This window comes from Mauremys reevesii, linkage group 12 (assembly GCF_016161935.1).
Source record: "Mauremys reevesii isolate NIE-2019 linkage group 12, ASM1616193v1, whole genome shotgun sequence".
NCBI lineage: Eukaryota > Metazoa > Chordata > Testudines > Geoemydidae > Mauremys > Mauremys reevesii.
Genome location: NC_052634.1, coordinates 33,704,672 through 33,709,907, shown reverse-complemented (window position 1 = coordinate 33,709,907; position 5,236 = coordinate 33,704,672).

Genomic DNA, 5,236 nt, shown 5'->3' with positions numbered 1-5,236 from the left:
GCTTAACAGATCGCGTAGCTGGTCAAAGAGCTAATACTATGCACGGAATAAATCACTGGATTTGGGGGAAAGTTTGGGGGGCGGGGGCGCTGATTGGTTTAGGGCTGCGATGGGAAGAGCCAGCGCTGAGACAAAAAAATGTTTCTTCCTCCAGCAAGAGGAGCAGAGAGGGCAAGAGACCAGCGAGGGTCCTAACAATGGAGAGACACTCCGCCGGGACCCCTGGGCAGACGGAGAGCGCTGTGGCTTTAAGAAACGTGCAGCGAGTTTTCCAGGGTGCCTTAGTGACAGCTCACATCTATGGGGAGTTTGCAGGAGGTTCTTCCAACTAGATTAGGCTGAGTGAGCGCTAGATGGGGTGATATATTAGTGAGACTGGCTGCTCAAGAAGTGTTTGCCTTCCCCGCCACACAGCCGCCTTGCTCTGCATGGGCTTGCCGGGGGCCAACAGGGCTGCTGCTCCTCAGCCTCCCTCCCCCACCACACTGGGGGGCTGCGCTGCTGCCCCTTCTCCTCCCAGCAAAGCCCACCCCTGCCTGGGCGGCATGTGCCAAGTGGGGCTCGACTTAGCGAGCCAGGCAGCTATGGCCGGGCGGAAGCCTCCTCATCCCCAGGGAGCCAGGCAACCAGGCGACGCTGCCTACAGCCCCAGAGTGAGCAAGCAGGGCTGGGGATGCGGGAGGGCGGTGCGGAGCCCAGAGCCAGCCTGTGGCAGCACGCAAAGCTTGGCTCTGGACTCCGAGTCCAGAGCCCGGTGCTGGCTGCCCTGAAAGGCGCCACTTTTGGAAAATGTGCTCAGCAGGAGCGGCTGCTCTCCCTGCTCCCCCTCCTAGCTACGCTACTGCTTGTGGCACCTGAGAGACTAACACATTTATTTGGGCATAAGTTTTCGTGGGCTAGAACCCACATCATCAGATGTATAGAGTGGAACATACAGTAGGAAGAAATAAATGTGTTACTCTCTCAGGTGCCACAAGTACTCCTTGTTCTTTTTGCGGATACAGACTAACATGGCTACCACTCTGAAACCTGTTTCCAAAGCAATGACACTCAAAGTAGACATCTCAAACCAGTAACTAATGAAGTCAACTGATAGCATCTAAAAAAAAACCCTCCAAAAAACAATCACTCTCCCCCAAGCAGAGTTTTCACACTGAAAAGGGTGAAGTGTCAGATTGTCCATGTAATTCACTAGGGACTGCGCTAATGTTCTTGATTTTACGTGAGAGACAGAGGTGAAAGTAAGCTGGTGCACGCCAGTACGGCGTACCAGCAAGAGCTGGTGCACGGTACCAGGGTGGCCCGGCTTCCCTAGGAGGCAATTTAAAGGGCCTGGGGCTCCCAGAATTGGCTGGAGCACCAGGCCCTTTAAATTGCCACCACAGCCTTGCGGCCGGAGCCCTGGGGTAGCGGCAGCAGGGCTCTGGAGGTTATTTAAACAGCTTGCTCAGGAAGGATATACAGGAGAAAAAGGGAGGCGGTGTTGCCTTATATACTAGAAATGTACACACTTGGACTGAGGTGGAGATGGACATAGGAGACAGAAGTGTTGACAGTCTCTGGGTTAGGCTAAAAGGGATAGAAAACAAGGGTGATGTCATGCTAGGAGTCTACTACATTGCAGACAACTTCTTATTTCAGAAGGTTGAAAAAGGTACTGGGGGAAGCTGTTCTAGACTTGATTTTAACCCCTGCTTGCTCATCTCCACTCCCCCTCCGTCGCTAGCCCTGGCCCTGGAGACACAGCTTGGTGCTGCAGGTGCAGATACACATAAGACGGCCAGCGGATGGCAGGTCGGCTGCACATTGATTCTGGTGGATGTGGATCCACATTTTTGTATCCGCGCAGGGCTCTAGCCATCAGGCAAGGTATTTCCATGAGAGACAGGGAAATGTTATTACCATTCTAGAAGGCACTAGTGAGACCTCATCTGGAATACTGTGTGCACTTCTGGTCTCCCACATTTAAGATGAAATAAAACTGGAACAGGTGCAGAGAACGGCTAGTAGGCTGGTCAGAAGAATGGAAGACCTACCTAAGCCAAGCTCTTTGAGTCTCCTCTCCTGTTTAGCCTAGCCAAATGAAGGGTCAGGGGAGATATGATGGCTCTCTATAAATACATGGTTAGAGGGATACATGCCAGGGAGGGAGAGGAGTTATTTAAGCTAAAGGCCAATGCTGGCACAAGAACAAAAGCATAGAAACTGGTCATCAACACGTTTAGGCTGAAATTAGACAAAGGTTTCTACCCATCAGAGGAGTGAAGTTCTGGAAAAGCTTTGAGGTAGCTCAGTCACGTGTGTGGCGCCACCTGCTGTCATGTTGGGTGATGACAGGGCCTGGAGAGTCTGGCTGAATCACCAGCAGAGCAGTATGAGCGAGACCAGCCCAGCTTAATGGTTACGGGGGCAAAGCGATTCCCATGGCTACCAGTCTGCACCTGGGCACGACAACCTGACACACCTTGCAACACCAGTTACAACACTGCCCTGTGAATGCCTATTCCCAATGTCAGGTGACATTGTAAATAAGACATTTCCTATAAATGAAACAAACTTGTTTATCTTAGTGGTTGGCTGAACAAGAAGTAGGACTGAGTGGACTTGTAGGGTCTCTGGTTTTACATTATTTTGGTTTTGAGTTCAGGTATCTAAAATAAACACATATCATTCTAGGTTTGTAAGTTGCACTTGTATGGTAAAGAACTTGGACTACAGTATGAATTGAAAAATACTATTTCTTTTATTGATCTTCATTACAGTTCAAATATAATGCAAATAATATAAAGTGAATGCTGTACACCTTGTATTCTGTATTGTAATTGAAGTCAATATATTTGAAAAGGTGGAAAAACATCCAAAATATTTATAATCAATTGGCTGTTCTATTATTGCTTAACCATGGGATTAAAACTGCCATTAACCCAAAACAAATTAACTAGATTGAAAAAAAGTCATGATTAATCACTTGACTTAACTGCAATTATTTGACAGCCCTACTTCCTCTTCATTCTGACGAGCTCCTGGCAGTAGCTCCCTCTCTGCACTCCCTTCTCCCTGAGTATGTGGGTGGGAATCTCCAGGTATCCTTCCAGTTTGTTCTCCCCTTTTCTCTTCCTGATGTTTTTCTTTCTCTGTCCCAGCAGGTGCTGGGCTAGGGAGTGAGACCATGGAGCAGAATCCTCAGGAGGAAGATGAGGAGGAAGTGGAAGCACATGGCACATTATTGCAAGGATGCAAAGGCAGTTTGTCCAGGAGTTGTGATCAGGGAAAAGCCCATGAGAGTCAGCACATTCCAGAGAGGTGGCAGGGAAACCAGCCAACACTGAAAGTTGGTCAATCTGTTTATTATCAGGGAACTCACAAACCTCTCAAGGAAACCACAGCCCAGCAGAGAATCCCCATGGGAGAGAGAAATAGCACATGTGTTGAGTGTAGGAAAAAGGTCAGTAGGCCCTCACACCTTTTTGGACATCAGAGCATCCACACAGGGGAGAAACCGTCTGGATGTTGAGAATGTGGGAAATTCTGCTGTCAGCGCTCAGCCCTTATTTGTCATCCAAGAAGCTTCAAGGGGCATTAAAGACCATAAAAACCTTGTCTAGGGCTAAAAAAATATTTTGCTTTCCTTTTCTTATTCCCACGTACTGTACTTTAAGGCAGCATTTGTGTCACCGTGGTCTCTCAGCTCCCCCACCTGAGTTGTCTACTTTTTCCTTTTGCAGATCACCTTTATTTGGGAGGAGTCTGTTGGAGAAAAACTCAGTTCTCGCTTTTTCTTTTGGGTGCAGCAAAATCAAATACTTTATTATTTCTCCAGTCATTACAATGGAGTGAGAGAGTGCCCTAGGACACAGGGTCGCCCCAGTCCCGAACAGGTCTCTCAACTGGTAAACAATTACAGCAAGCATTTATACCTTTGTTACAGACAATAACTAGCAATAATACAGACGATAATGAGCAACAACTGCATTTTGTTTATACATAAGCCATCCTGCTATCTTATTTTTCTCACTCCTAGAAGACACCAGGCTGCATATTTGGTTATCAGTTACAAGGTCGTAATAACTTTTTACACAGTTCTTTCTCTCTGCCTCACACTATCCTTGCTTCTAGAAGTCTCACGTCATTAGGGTTACAGCTGGGCTAACTCTTGCTAACTGACTGACATGCATTAAAATCCCCTTCAAATCCTTGTTAATTCTTTCCCTACTACCACACTCCCCCCTTTTGTACTTCTAGTACAACAGATATTTTCAAATCTCTATTTGCATTAAACCATGGATTTCAGATTCTACAGCAGATATTTCAACCTTAGGAGTTTTCATTGGATGTAATGACAATGCATGATTAGCATGGACATGAAAGGTATTACTATTATTACGTCTTTTACAACAACAATAACATAATCCTAAACTAACTAACAACACTACAAACAATAACATTCCCATAGCAATAATATAATGGGGTTGTTGTACAGTTTTGGTTACAAAGCACAATACATCATACTTAGTACATAAAGTAGACACTCTATAAGTTGTATGAAAGGCATTCTTTTCAGCTTGATATATATTTTGAAGCATGTGAATTTGCCCTTGCAACTCAGAGATTCTTTGAACCTCTGGTAACAATGAAAGCAAATTTTGAAACCTATCAGGCACTACTCTAGTCCAATTAAAATATACCTGAAATCTAAGAGCTACTTGCAACATTCTATCTGCAGGCCAGTAAATGATATGATCACCTGCAGCAGTGGTAAGATTAATATGTATATCTTGCAATGTGATGGATTTAATGTACACACAGCTATCATTTGCTTGAAAAAGTGGGTGTCCTGTCAGGGTAGTTCCTTGACCTCCACCCTTCCAGCAAATATTGTCATAAAGAGTGACAATTTCCCCTGGCTTCAGTTTCCGTCCACACTGAAGCTGTGGTGGTTCTAATGGCCAAAACGTCCATTGATTTCCTAACCCCATCCAAATATCTGCTGTGATCCCAGGAGCACTAACTAAAAATCGATTAGGCGAATCAGGTGGTCTCACTTCCCAGATATCTCGGTGAATCACCCAATCCCATATGCATCCTCCCCATGGACCTGGTAGGATTCGGTATGTGGGAGCCCACACCCCCTTAACTGGTCCATATGCTTGGAAGGAGCACTGTGAACATCCACACTTCCATCCAGAAAGTCTCCAGAGCGCCGCCCGCAGTATGCCACCCCAAGCACGCGCTGGGA